Source organism: Leuresthes tenuis, unplaced genomic scaffold, assembly GCF_036924035.1.
Source record: "Leuresthes tenuis unplaced genomic scaffold, fLeuTen1.0.hap1 SCAF_20, whole genome shotgun sequence".
NCBI classification, from domain to species: Eukaryota; Metazoa; Chordata; class Actinopteri; order Atheriniformes; family Atherinopsidae; genus Leuresthes; species Leuresthes tenuis.
Window position 1 is genome coordinate 3,261,533 of NW_027325374.1, and position 15,082 is coordinate 3,276,614.

General features: G+C 40.3%; 1 protein-coding gene across 1 annotated transcript in view; it reads right to left on the minus strand.

Annotated features, from left to right (window-relative positions):
* Positions 1-4,584, minus strand: part of LOC140278921 (KAT8 regulatory NSL complex subunit 1-like) — a 28,606-nt gene extending 24,022 nt beyond the window's left edge. Inside the window, exons 1-2 of the mRNA XM_072374009.1 lie at positions 4,553-4,584; positions 1,503-1,569 (exon numbers count right to left, since the gene is read on the minus strand). The gene's annotated coding sequence lies outside the window, so the exon portion shown is untranslated. The remainder of the gene's footprint in view (positions 1-1,502; positions 1,570-4,552) is intronic.
* Between the last annotated feature and the right edge of the window lie 10,498 nt (positions 4,585-15,082).

Below are 15,082 nucleotides of genomic sequence, written 5' to 3' on the forward strand. Positions count from 1 at the left end.
AACAAATGTATTTTGTACTTTTCTGGGTAATTTAAGAATGTGTCGTACAAGTTATATATATATTTTATTCCGTCTTTGCTCTCAGGAATAAAGATTTGAGAAAGTATTCGAGTTGTATTCCATTGAATCTGTGAAACTATATGCTGCCGATGAAGAAAGGGCCTCCAACAAGGTGGTTCTGTGCTGCCGAGGTGGAGAACGGAGGAGTCCACCTCCTACAGCTCAGAGAATATTCATTCAGTGAGAATTCGCTTTGATCCGGTCCCATGATTCCCAGCTAACTGCACTTTTTACTAGTGGCCTTTGCATTAATTGCGACACCTTCTTATGGACGAGGTGTCTGGTAATCTGTGTAATTTGTGCAGAAAGAGCTAAAATGTAGCCTAAATTGTCCATTTTTAAACAAAAAAAAGAGCAGAACCACCATTGTGGTCCCTGTTATCTCTGAATGGAGACAAATGAGACATTTGCACGAGTCTCACAGTCTGATATCCCCAGGTTACATCTAAATGTGGCTTTATTGAATGTATACTGCCTTATTTTAGCATTAATCATGATGTCTTTGTATGCAGCGGCTGATGAGAGAATGAAGCCCTGAAACTTTAATGTTGTTTGGGCTTAAAATGCAGCTGTTTTTAGCCCCTAAATGCCTCACATATGATTTCCTCTGCTGCTACTCATCATAAATAGGTGTATTTCATTACAAAGCAGCATCCGTGCTGCTCCACGTTGACTATTTTTGTGCAGGCTTCTGGAGTCTATCTTGTCACTTAAGTAAACAACTGTTTATCACTTCCTGTTTACGGGAAGCTTTTCTCTGGGAAGGCTCGCAGCACATTGGATGTTTCCAGGGTTGGATTTCACATGTGTCATCACAGTTCGAGCCAAGCAATCACCGGCTTTTAATGAAAATTAATGCGTACTGCTTTATTCAAACAGGCCCTGCGAGGCCTCTGAATTATCACCCTGCCAGAGAAGACAAGAATGCCAAATTAGTTATTATGACTGCGTTTGTGCGCGCTTGTTTTTGTCACCTCATTAGGGGCTTTTTGTTGTTGTTATAATCGTTAACCTCCTTGGGACCAGCAGTGCTTATCAGGACCAAAGTCCGGTGAAGTTGTGCCGCCTATCCACCTGCTGTGAAAACTGAGCCAAACGTAAACCTACAAGAGAGAAAAACTACTGATACGAGCATCGAGTAACTGGCGGTTTGGGGTTAATTATCCAGTGAGCGTTACAACTCCGTCCATGTTTGTCTCCTGTTTCTGGTCAGGGAGGCAGGAGCCGATCCAAAGTCATTCCCAACACAAGGATGTCCAGCGATTATCCTCAACCAACGCACCTCACACTGTGTAGTTCCCTTTAAGGCGACTCATTTACGGGCATTTGCAGCCGTGGTGTCCTTTTTTGTGGCGATGTCAGGCTGAGACCATAAACCTCGGCCTCGGAGCAAGAAAAACCTGAATAAAAGCCAAATGATAATAATCAGAATTGAGGAATACCTTTAACTCCATTGTTGAAATACTCCAGTCAGTAATCCAAGAGGCCGTAAATCCAGTTACATGAAACCTAAAAACAACAGAGAATAAAGAACAAAATCAGTTCATCGACTATTTGCTGTAAATGACTTAAAACTATATCGAGCACCAACTGTTATTCACTGGCCGAAGCTAATATGAAGCTAACGCTCCGCAGCAGGGCTTTGTTTACATGAGATGGGAACTGATTCACAGAGCTCAGGTTTGACAGATGCTTCATGTTGTTCAGCAGGTTAACGATGGAGGACAGCTTATGGGCTGCTTTGCATGTTTTACGGAAAACTATTGAGGAGCAGGTTTAAATTAAAGGGGAACTCCGCTATTTTTAAACCTGGACCTTATTTCAGGCATGAACTACGTTCATCTGCTCACCGAGAACAGTTTGGTGAAAGTCTGCGTCCTTCAGAAGATATTTAGATAACTGGAGATACATATAACGGAGTGAACGGGGCTTAGAGGATGCAGCCTCTAAATAAGGCATTATCTGTCTTTATTTCACCAATACTTTAAGAAGAATGAATGAATGAACGTGTGCTATAGCTCTGTTAGCTCATAGCTGCTGTTATGTGGCTACTTGCAGCTATAGGAGAGCTAACGGAGGGATTTCTACACAGGCACTCTACTGGGACCACTTCATCCACACGCCCCCCTGCAGCACAGCTCATTCACTCGGGCGTGTGGATGAAGTGGTCCCAGTAGAGTGCCTGTGTAGAATTCCCTCCGTTAGCTCTCCTATAGCTGCAAGTAGCCACATAACAGCAGCTATGAGCTAACAGAGCTATAGTATAGCTATCATTCATTTATCTTAAAGTATTGCTGCCCATCAGTCTGGGAAGGGTTATAAGGCCATTTCCAGACTATCTGGAGTCCATCATTCTACAGAGAGAAAGATTATTCACAAGTGGAAAACATTCAGGACAGCTGTCAATCTTCCCAGGAGTGGACGTCCCAGCAAGTTCACCCCAAGGTGAGTTAATCGACTCTCCAGCTTTCTTTACCGATGACACTAAAAAGAGCTCCAATCAAACCTTAAAGCAGTGTTTCTCAGTTCTGGTCCTCATGACCCACTGCCCTGCATGTTTTCCATGTTTCCCTTCTCCACCACACCGGATTCAAATGATCAGCTCGTCATCAAGCTCTGCAGCGGCCTGATAAGCAGCCATTCATTTGAATCAGGTGTGGTGGAGGAGGGAAACATGGAAAACATGCAGGGCACAGGGTCATGAGGACCAGAACTGAGAAACACTGCCTTAAACTAACTTTTTTTGTGCTCTTTGGCTCCCTCTACAGTTGTGGGATGTAACATTGCTGCCGTAAAAACAACTGAGTGCTTCAGCTCTGCACATGTACAGCCGACACCTGAATTTGTTGTCTTCTTGAAGAGTAAAACAGTGTGGTGGAGGGTTGGAAACCAAACAGGTGAACTGTGGCTTCACAACAAAGGTGAAAACACTTCAGTATGAGTCAGATGCACTTTAAGATTCACAAACTTCTCCAGTTCTGCTTTAAACTGTGGACATTTACATGAAAATACTAATAAAACTGGTAAAAATTAATGTTTCCTGTGTGAGGGGATAACTAACGTGATTTGTTGCACCAGTTAATGTAAAAGAAAGATGGAGATGGAGCAAATAACGAGTGTGTTTACTACAGATTCATTAGAAATTAATAGCTTTATTTTTGAATATTAATTTCTTATGTTTTTATATTTCATTGAATACTTTATTAATCCCAAAAAGGACGTGATTGAAATAATATTTGAATGATTTATTTAAAATATTACAATGATAATCTACTATTTATTGATTATACTTACATTATTGTTTCTTTTGACTATATATATATATATATTTCTATAACCTGTATTTTTCAGTGCTGATAATTATGCAAATTTCCCCATTTAGGAACAACTAAGGGATTATTCTATTCTCTCCTGGTACAGATTACTCTGCTGATTATTTCCTCCATTTATTTGACAATTGTTTGGTTTGTAAAACCTCAGAAAACACTGAGGAGGCAAAGTCACTCACTGATTGATTACTTAACTTGTTTGGTAGTTAAATTGACAGGAATCATCAAATTGTATTAGTTTCGTACATGTTTGGGTCTTAAAGAGTAACTAAAGCTGATGGATGTGGTAGAAAGTGACATGAAATAAAGATAATTCATGTTTTTAATTAATAAATAATTGGACTTAATCGCAATCCATCACTGCGGTTTTTCATTATGTCACGATTTAATTATCTCAAACCTTTGCATTTCTAAATTAAACCAACCAGATGTTTACTTTCTTTCCTGCCCTTCACGTTTCTAATAAAAAGCGACTCGGCGACGAGCATCCATTCATTTAAACGATGTGGAACTGATCGTAAACGTGGCTGACCATCGTTTAAGCAAACTATTTCAAATGTGCATCAGTGTCAGAGTTCTGTTTTAACCTTTCAACACGGAGCCAGGCTCACACAGTTAAGTTTCTAACTGTGCTGGCAGCGATGCGAGTCCTCACGGTTTGCACGTCCAGCTGGCATGCTAAAGCTAGCGGGCTAACGTTCCCAACACTAACGTTATCGCTGCAAATTTATGATGAAAAAGTTTTACATGTCGAATTATGTCAACACTGAGGTTGGAAGTTTGAAAGAAAGTTACAACGCAGCTTCTTTACGGAGCACGGAGTGCAAAAATGCGCTGCCGGTTATTTTTTTCAATTAATAGTAGTTTTTCGGAACGCTGGTAGAGAAGCTAAACAGGCTAATGTTTGAGCTAGCGCCGAGCAGCTGGCCAATAACAGCCAACCAGCTAGCATGCTAAGCTAATAGTCGCTAGCTTGTTTGCTTCCCGATCCGATACTGACTTCTCAATGACTACTGTTTTTTACCGGTTTGGCAGAAAAGTGCACGTAAAAAATCTAACAAGCTCAAGTCGAACATACAAAGGTTTTGCCAAATGAGTGTTTTTTCCTGACAAGCGGAGCGTTGCTTAATTTTAAGAAAATAACAAGACAAAATCTTACTTACCTGCTTGTCCTGTTACTAACGACCCGACATCCGCCCCCTGCGTTGCTATTGGCCGAGGCTTCAATTTGAGGCTTTCTATTGGCTACCGAAGCTGTCACTCTTAGCAAATGCCCGTACAGCGGAAATATGGACGAAAGTTCATAGCATGCAACTTAATTATCGAAAAATATTGTTTTTAATAAAAAATGTCCTTTTGAGTCTCACAACTTTCCCGTCATTTATAAAAGCCAGCTTTCTTTTTGCTCAACACCTGTGTTGTTTACAGCGCACGCATGCTAGCTGCCCTGAGTCCAGCCTGACGTCTTTTCACTCAGAGTAACTACATTGATATCTTTAATGCCTCGTCTCGTGACTTTTACCTGAAATGTGCAGCTGGTTTTCACCGCGCGACAAAAAATCACAAACAGGTCGTGCTAATGGCTGCATACGAGCTTGTTCAATATATTTAATTTGATGTTATTTCTCGCATCTAAAGGCTAAGCACATTGTCTTGCTGGGGTGAGATTTGACTGGTCTGGGTTACTGTCCCCCAGAAAGCAGGCCAGGAGACACAATAACGGGCAAATCCCTTACAAAAGAGAAGTTTAGGCCCATGCATGATGGAGTATATGTGCAGCCAAGCGACAGAGGATGGATGGAAATACAAACTCGTGTTGCAGTAAGGTGTTAGAGGTATAAATCCAGGATTTAGCATTCTGGTTACAGTTATGGAGAAGTAGTGAGTCTGACTTCTCTCTGTTCCATCATGAGTGAATGAAAAATAACTAGCATCAGCTCAGGACCAGTGGCCTGACTTGAAGTTAGACCTTTAGAGTATTTCGAGGGACAGCCAGATAAACCAAACATGTCAGTTGAATATATTTAGCGTCACTTCTGCCAAAATGGCTGCAGCTCATCCACTGATGTTAAACTGTCTTGTCTTCATGTCTTTGAATACAGGTCAAAGCTGAATAAGAAAAAAGTTCACGTGCCAGTTTTAACTTCATGCACATGTGAGGGTCCTCTGAAATATTAAAATCATACAGGTGACACAACATTGTTGTGATAAAAGCCTCATTAGGTAAACATGTTCCTGGAAAAAGGCAAACAAAAAGCAGACAGAGAGCTTCAGAATATGTTTATTAAATGTAATAACAAGACATTTGAGTTTGTGATTGTTCAATTATGGAGAAAATGGCAAATCTACAACATAAAATGTGTGATTATTTGCTCCTGGGTTAAAATCAAGCCTATAGTTTCTGTTATTTCACCACTTGTCATACAACCATGATTAAAAATAAATAGTTTAACCCTTTAACTCAATCTATGAAAAATGTTACAGTAAATTATATTTGCAACACTACAATTATAAATACTGTAATTTTTGTAATGCAATGCTGAGCAAATATACTTTAGAAACTGGAACAAATCATACGAAAAATAAAGAACACCTTCATTTATTTCTATGTTTTTCTTAATTGTGACACAATAACAGGAAATCTTGTCCCTTTTAGGTCTTGAAATTAGACAAATACTTGTTCAGATGATCAACAACATGTGACATGTTACACTTTAATGAGTCAAAATTAAACCAAAACACAGAAGCAGTGTGTGAAACACTAAGTGAACCCTCACTTCTTTCACAGGAACTCAGAGGGTAAGAAGCAGCCAGCTGCTGCTGATCAATGCTCTGATTAACTGATCATCAATCAGTGTGAGCAGCTCCATAAAAGCAGAAGTTCTGTCAGTTTTCAGGTGTGTTTTAACACGATGCCAAGGAGGAAAGACACCAGCAATGATCTCAGAGAAGCAGCTGTTGCTGCCCATCAGTCTGGGAAGGGTTATAAGGCCATTTCCAGACTATCTGGAGTCCATCATTCTACAGAGAGAAAGATTATTCACAAGTGGAAAACATTCAGGACAGCTGTCAATCTTCCCAGGAGTGGACGTCCCAGCAAGTTCACCCCAAGGTGAAGAAGCCCAGAGCTACATCTCAGACTCTACAGGCCTCAGTTAGCATGTTAAAGGTTAAAGGTCATGGCAGCACAGTTAGAAAAAGGCTGAACAAGGATGGCTTGTTTGGAAGGGCTGCAGGAGAAAGCCTCTTCTCTCTAAAAAGAACATGGCAGCACAGCTTAGGTTTGCAAAGCTGCATCTGAACAAAGCTCAAGACTTCTGGAACAATGTCCTTTGGACAGACCAGAGCAAAGTGGAGATGTTTGGTCCTAATGCACAGCAGCACGTTTGGAGGAAACCAAACACAGCATATCAGCACAAACACCTCATACCAGCTGTCAAGCACGGTGGTGGAGGGCTGATGATCTGGGCTGGTTCTGCAGCCACAGGACCTGGGCACCTTGCAGTCATTGAGTCCACCATGAACTCCTCTGGATACCATGTGAGAGACTGATAACGTCACACAGAAAACTATTACTTCAAGTTTTTGCTGCTAAAGGTGGTTCCACAAGCTGTTGCATTATGGGGTTCACTTAGTTTTGAACTCACTGCTTCATTTATTCAGTGTAATTTGTGTTGTTGTTCATCTGAGGCTGTATTTACCTGATTTTAAGACCTGGTCCTTTCTCTCATGGCTGTATTCCTCCTGATTCCTGCATCAATTCTTCGTCCACATGAGACATGAAACACTCAGCTGTAGTTGCAGTGTACGGACACCAGGTGGCGCTGATACATCGCACACATCAGCAGGCTGTTCAGGAGCATCATGAAGGGCAGCTCTTTACTCTGCAATAACTCAACAGCTTCCAGTAACACTTCCAATCTATCTTGTTTAGATTTTAAAAACAGCGTTCAAACACCTAATAAATCATTTAGAGAACTTATATGGAGCAATTAGGATCCGTAAGGGCTTCAAATGTATTACATTTGTATTCATCTGTCCTTCCAGCTCTATATTAGTCAGTATTTAGATATTTAAAGCAGCGCTTGTTGTTGACAAATACGTTCTAGAACATTTACAGCTGCTTGCAGCTAAATTATAATGAGCTGTAAAACATTACATGTGTGTCTGTATTTATCGTGCATTCAGGTACAAAAGAGTTACCAAACTTCTTTAAAATGTCTCAAAAAACACTTTAATGTCTGCCGGCTGGTTGCTGCTTAAAGGTATTCTTACCAACAATTCTAATTATGCAAAACTGTTGTCCAGAGTCACAGTTCGGTATTTTCGTCCCTCTGATTTTCCCCAGCGTCTGTGCAGAAGATTAATTCTCACCTCTTTCATTTATTTAGCCACACTGACAAAGGTGTGCGGGCAGGGACGGGTTCATCAGGCGGATGTGAATGACGTGCAGGTGGGATCAGATTACAAGCTGCTCTGTGTAATTCAGAGTGTTTCGGGGGGTTTTAACAATCATGCGTCAGCACAGAGGGAGCTTATGGTGAAGGAGAGACTCCGTGGACATGAAGATAAATCCGTCTCACTGCTGTTTACTTGCAACAAAAAGCCCTTTAATATTCAGCTGAAATGATTCCCCAGAATATGACCTTTATTGCCCACCTCAGCCGACCTCTCGTGCATGGATATGCACCACTGACTGCTGGCTGCCATGACACCTGTATTATGAGACAATCATTCTGTCAATCTTAAGACAAAACCTTTGTTTTCTCCTCCAGGTTTCTGATGATTAAACTCATCTTACTCAGTTATTTCTCCGAGCTTCGAGTCGACTGAAATATGATGAGCTACAGGTGTAAAGAAGAAGAAACAACCTGTTGAGATCAAAGGGAAGCAGAGGTGATGTTTAATGAGGTTCACAGATAATTTAGCTTAGATCAGAGGCATTAACCCCCCCAGTCCAGCATTCATTTACAGTTATTCACCACTATAGTTGCCGTTATAGTCTAAGAACCGGGTCCAAAGTCTGTAAAATATCTTCATCAAATCTTCAGGAATATATGTCAAATATTCCAAAGGTTTCATATTGAAATAACCATATAACCATATACAATAACCAACCACTTATGGTGAGTTTCTGTCTGTCTTTAACAGTAAGCATGCCTCATTATTGCTCTTTATATCCAAATCAGTGTCATTCCAATTCTTTTTCTGTCTTCGCTCTAAAGCTGCAGAGGTGGGTTCCAGCTGAAGAAATGCTCCCCGGTCTGAATTAAAGCTAATTGTTTGAAAATAACTGGAAGATCAGATTGTTAACTGTGGTCACAGAATTCTTCTGGAGTGTCGTAATGGACCAAAGATGCTTAAAAAATGAGTTTATTCAAGTCTAAATGCTTATTTTTCAGGATCTACGGAGCATATTCACAGAAATCCTGATGGACAGAGGAAATAAATCATAACAAATACATTTAACTGGCTTACAGGGTTGTTCTTAATGCACCCTTAGACATGCACATCTGGAGGCAGGTTTAAATAACTAATTATTTACATGCTAACTCTTAAAATTCCATCAGTTTAGGGGTTATTTATGCCATCTTAATTAACCGTTACATATAATGATTATAAATCATGGATGAAGAAACTAATTTAATTGATTAGTTTCTTCATCCATGATTTATAATCATTATATGTAACCGTGATCATTAAATCATTTAAGATTCATTTTGAATTTCCCTTTAAATAGACTATTTAAGTAGCTGCAGCGTTAGCATTTTAAATCAGGTGCAACCTCAGGAAAATCAGAATCTGAATCATCACTTTAGCCCAAAATAAGTGAAATATCTATGACTCATGGACCGATGAAGGATGGGAGGACAGTTGATAAAAAGAACAAAGAAACCTAAAATAAAAGCGCTGCCGACAGAGAAATAATAAAATACAAACCAAACTCAAACAGAGCAACTACGAAAGCTACAGAAACGAACAAAATACAAAGATCTGACACTGGACGAAGGAAAACCTGGAGGATATGTACTGAGGGAGGTGTTAACAAACAAGGATCAGGTGTGGCGATGATTACCTGAGCAGAACACATGGAGGCAAACTCTACAAAACAAACAGAAAGCAAGGAAAACGACCATTAAAAGATGAGCAAAACTGCCGTTAAACGGTTAAATTAGGCTCGTGTTGTTGTGCTAATCCTGAAAGAAGCATTAAAGCAACACGAGAGAAGTTTGAGAACCTTAAAAACCACAAAATGACCATTAAAAGATGAGCAAAACTGCAGTTAAACGGTTAAATTAGGCTCGTGTTGTTGTGCTAATCCTGAAAGAAGCATTAAAGCAACACGAGAGAAGTTTGAGACCCTTAAAACCACAAATCGACCATTAAAAGATGAGCAAAACTGCCGTTAAACGGTTAAATTAGGCTCGTGTTGTTGTGCTAATCCTGAAAGAAACATTAAAGCAACACAAGAGAAGTTTGAGAACCTTAAAAACCACAAATCGACCATTAAAAGATGAGCAAAACTGCCGTTAAACGGTTAAATTAGGCTCATGTTGTTGTGCTAATCCTGAAAGAAGCATTAAAGCAACACGAGAGAAGTTTGAGACCCTTAAAACCACAAATCGACCATTAAAAGATGAGCAAAACTGCCGTTAAACGGTTAAATTAGGCTCGTGTTGTTGTGCTAATCCTGAAAGAAACATTAAAGCAACACGAGAGAAGTTTGAGACCCTTAAAAACCACAAAACGACCATTAAAAGATGAGCAAAACTGCCGTTAAACGGTTAAATTAGGCTCATGTTGTTGTGCTAATCCTGAAAGAAGCATTAAAGCAACACGAGAGAAGTTTGAGAACCTTAAAAACCACAAATCGACCATTAAAAGATGAGCAAAACTGCCGTTAAACGGTTAAATTAGGCTCGTGTTGTTGTGCTAATCCTGAAAGAAGCATTAAAGCAACACGAGAGAAGTTTGAGAACCTTAAAACCACAAAACGACCATTAAAAGATGAGCAAAACTGCCGTTAAACGGTTAAATTAGGCTTGTGTTGTTGTGCTAATCCTGAAAGAAGCATTAAAGCAACACAAGAGAAGTTTGAGAACCTTAAAAACCACAAAACGACCATTAAAAGATGAGCAAAACTGCCGTTAAACGGTTAAATTAGGCTCGTGTTGTTGTGCTAATCCTGAAAGAAGCATTAAAGCAACACGAGAGAAGTTTGAGACCCTTAAAACCACAAATCGACCATTAAAAGATGAGCAAAACTGCCGTTAAACGGTTAAATTAGGCTCGTGTTGTTGTGCTAATCCTGAAAGAAGCATTAAAGCAACACGAGAGAAGTTTGAGACCCTTAAAACCACAAATCGACCATTAAAAGATGAGCAAAACTGCCGTTAAACGGTTAAATTAGGCTCGTGTTGTTGTGCTAATCCTGAAAGAAGCATTAAAGCAACACGAGAGAAGTTTGAGAACCTTAAAAACCACAAAACGACCATTAAAAGATGAGCAAAACTGCCGTTAAATGGTTAAATTAGGCTCGTGTTGTTGTGCTAATCCTGAAAGAAGCATTAAAGCAACACGAGAGAAGTTTGAGAACCTTAAAAACCACAAAACGACCATTAAAAGATGAGCAAAACTGCCGTTAAATGGTTAAATTAGGCTCGTGTTGTTGTGCTAATCCTGAAAGAAGCATTAAAGCAACACGAGAGAAGTTTGAGAACCTTAAACACCACAAAACGACCATTAAAAATGAGCAAAACTGCCGTTAAACGGTTAAATTAGGCTCGTGTTGTTGTGCTAATCCTGAAAGAAGCATTAAAGCAACACGAGAGAAGTTTGAGAACCTTAAAAACCACAAAACGACCATTAAAAGATGAGCAAAACTGCCGTTAAACGGTTAAATTAGGCTCGTGTTGTTGTGCTAATCCTGAAAGAAGCATTAAAGCAACACGAGAGAAGTTTGAAAACCTTAAAAACCACAAAACGACCATTAAAAATTAGCAAAACTGCCGTTAAACGGTTAAATTAGGCTCGTGTTGTTATGCTAATCCTGAAAGAAGCATTAAAGCAACACAAGAGAAGTTTAAGACCCTTAAAACCACAAAACGACCATTAAAAGATGAGCAAAACTGCCGTTAAACGGTTAAATTAGGCTCGTGTTGTTGTGCTAATCCTGAAAGAAGCATTAAAGCAACACGAGAGAAGTTTGAGAACCTTAAAAACCACAAAATGACCATTAAAAGATGAGCAAAACTGCAGTTAAACGGTTAAATTAGGCTCGTGTTGTTATGCTAATCCTGAAAGAAGCATTAAAGCAACACAAGAGAAGTTTAAGACCCTTAAAACCACAAAACGACCATTAAAAGATGAGCAAAACTGCCGTTAAACGGTTAAATTAGGCTCGTGTTGTTGTGCTAATCCTGAAAGAAGCATTAAAGCAACACGAGAGAAGTTTGAAAACCTTAAAAACCACAAAACGACCATTAAAAATTAGCAAAACTGCCGTTAAACGGTTAAATTAGGCTCGTGTTGTTATGCTAATCCTGAAAGAAGCATTAAAGCAACACAAGAGAAGTTTAAGACCCTTAAAACCACAAAACGACCATTAAAAGATGAGCAAAACTGCCGTTAAACGGTTAAATTAGGCTCGTGTTGTTGTGCTAATCCTGAAAGAAGCATTAAAGCAACACGAGAGAAGTTTGAGACCCTTAAAAACCACAAATCGACCATTAAAAGATGAGCAAAACTGCCGTTAAACGGTTAAATTAGGCTCGTGTTGTTGTGCTAATCCTGAAAGAAGCATTAAAGCAACACGAGAGAAGTTTGAGAACCTTAAAAACCACAAAACGACCATTAAAAATTAGCAAAACTGCCGTTAAACGGTTAAATTAGGCTCGTGTTGTTATGCTAATCCTGAAAGAAGCATTAAAGCAACACAAGAGAAGTTTGAGAACCTTAAAACCACAAAACGACCATTAAAAGATGAGCAAAACTGCCGTTAAACGGTTAAATTAGGCTCGTGTTGTTGTGCTAATCCTGAAAGAAGCATTAAAGCAACACGAGAGAAGTTTGAGAACCTTAAAAACCACAAAACGACCATTAAAAATTAGCAAAACTGCCGTTAAACGGTTAAATTAGGCTCGTGTTGTTATGCTAATCCTGAAAGAAGCATTAAAGCAACACAAGAGAAGTTTGAGAACCTTAAAACCACAAAATGACCATTAAAAGATGAGCAAAACTGCCGTTAAACGGTTAAATTAGGCTCGTGTTGTTGTGCTAATCCTGAAAGAAGCATTAAAGCAACACGAGAGAAGTTTGAGACCCTTAAAAACCACAAAGTTCACCGGCTTTAATTCTAACTGAAACTGTCCTAAAGCGCCCAGAGGTTCGGTTTCCAGCCGCTGGATCTTTTTTGTGGGCTTTTGATGGCGTTATTGTGGCGTCTTCTACATGACGACACATTCACATGCGGCTGCGCATGTGCAGGGTTCAGATTCAGTTTGTTTTCATGGTGTTAAAATATCCGTTTGGATCACCTGAAGCGGCTCTGAACCCACAGTCTGAACCCGCCACACGTCCGAGGTGTGATTTGGCGTTTAGGTGGCAGCATCGTTGTTCTCCCGGGTATAAAAAGCCGTTATGTTTTTCGTTATGTTAACGACGGATTTCAGGTTTTTAATCCCTGAAAACAAGCTGCACTTGTCTGACTTTCTACACCAATAAATTTGACTTGAACCAGAAACAGCCCGGAGGTTATTACAGTGTTTCCTTTGCCAGCTGCAGCTCATGTTACTTTATCCATGTTGTTGTTGCTTCTCGGTGCTGACAGTGTTCTGCTGCCGTTGAGTAAAATCGGAGCAGTTTTGACAGTCCACTGTGTGTCCAGGCGGCTGTTCCAACCTTTTCCCTTTTTTGGTGGAGTTTCGGGGAGACCTTTAAAGGAAATACTGGCATTGTTTGCATGATAAGCTCGAGCTCTGGCTGTGTAAATGTTTACTGAATAACAATGTGGCATTTTAAAGGCTTTCAAACCTGGCTGCTGCAAAGCTTTCGTGTTTTTGCACAATGTGTCGCCTTTTTAGCATGGATCCACGAGTTATTTTCGGGTTTTATGGGTGTATGTTCCACCTCATAGTGACTCATACTGTTTCTGTTTGCCCAATAACTTTCTGGAGCTGACAGTTTTTATTACATTATAGGCTGTAACTGAATGCAGTAAAAAGGAATGTCAGTAAACATTTATGCTCATGTACTTGTACAATCAGACTTTATTATTCGATTTAAAGTGCTTAAACAGCCACTTATTAAGAAAACTTCCCAAAGATCCGTTTAGGAGAGCTTATTTATGAAACTACCGACTCAGAGTGGAAACAGCTATAAAATAATGGTCACTTTTTGTGTTTTTTCTCTTTTAAATCTTCTGAAAATGACTTAGAAACCAGACCCAAGAATTTACTTTAGGAAGCAGCTGGGGACAACACAAATATTCTGCTTCCAGAAGTGAGAAGCCTCCTGCAGAACCAGACTCCGGAAGGACGAACATCGCCAGAAACCACAGATCAGACGAGCCGGACACACCTGCAGACAGGTGCAGGGAGACAAAAGCACAACCTGGAGGGAAGACACAAAGTTAGTGACATTCAGATTATTTCACAGAGAGGAGAGGAAGATGCTCAGTGCATCATGGGAGGTCTTCCAGCAGCCTGAGCCTAACGGGATGGCTCAGGGTCGCCATAACTGTCGGGAAGGCTTGGGGTGCAGCATAGCTCAGCTGGTTGAAAGCAGCCTTGTGTACGGAGGCTGAAGTCCTTGTCACAGCTGGCTGGTTGGTTCAAGCTCCAGCTCTTTGCACGCCATGCCCCCCTCTAAGCCCACATTCCTGTCTCCAACTCACAGCAAAATGTTAAAAAAGGACCGTTTTAAGCATAGTCTTAAAGGCAGAGTGAGTTCAAACATGAACTCCAGGAACCAGAAGTAAACCTGCAGTTACTACCTGTGGCTACTTTGGTCATTCAAGCCTCAGTTATGCCACTTGTGGGCAAGAAGTGGGCTAAAGGTCACGAGTCATGGGGCCCAACTCGAGTTACGACTCGTTTCATATGAGCCAGATGTGGCCAGGCTCCAACATGTGTTGTGGAAATGTTCTGTGCAACAGGTGTGGCCCAAAGGCCCCAAAACTGTCTGTTACATCCTGTATCCTGAGTCAACGGTGTCAGTCAAGGTCAGATGTGGGCCGTGTTTGGGCAACATCGTCTTTAGTGTCTGAGTATAGTCTAAAAAGTGTCCGCTGAAGACCCTGAACGACAGATTTCAGATCAGTTCGAATGAACCAACAAAAAGAGCTGATCCAACCGAGACAAACAGCTTTGGAGAAAGTTATAAACATTGTTAAACGGAATTGAAAGCTGGATTAAAAGGATTAAACTCCGATATATATCAGCCGAACATGAGCACACGAGCATCCCAGCTGTTTACGTAGGAGTCCGGTGAAAAATGAGGCAGGTGTTGGTTGTGATTCTCAACTCCACAAAAATCAATTAAAGCGTTCTTAGTTACACCAAAAACTTCAGCTTTTTTCACTAAATTATTCCACAAACGAGCACATAGACACTTGTAAGAACTGCGGTTTGAGATCGTTAACGAGACCAATCCAGACGGGGCTAATACATCATAATAGGCCTATTGAAAACAGT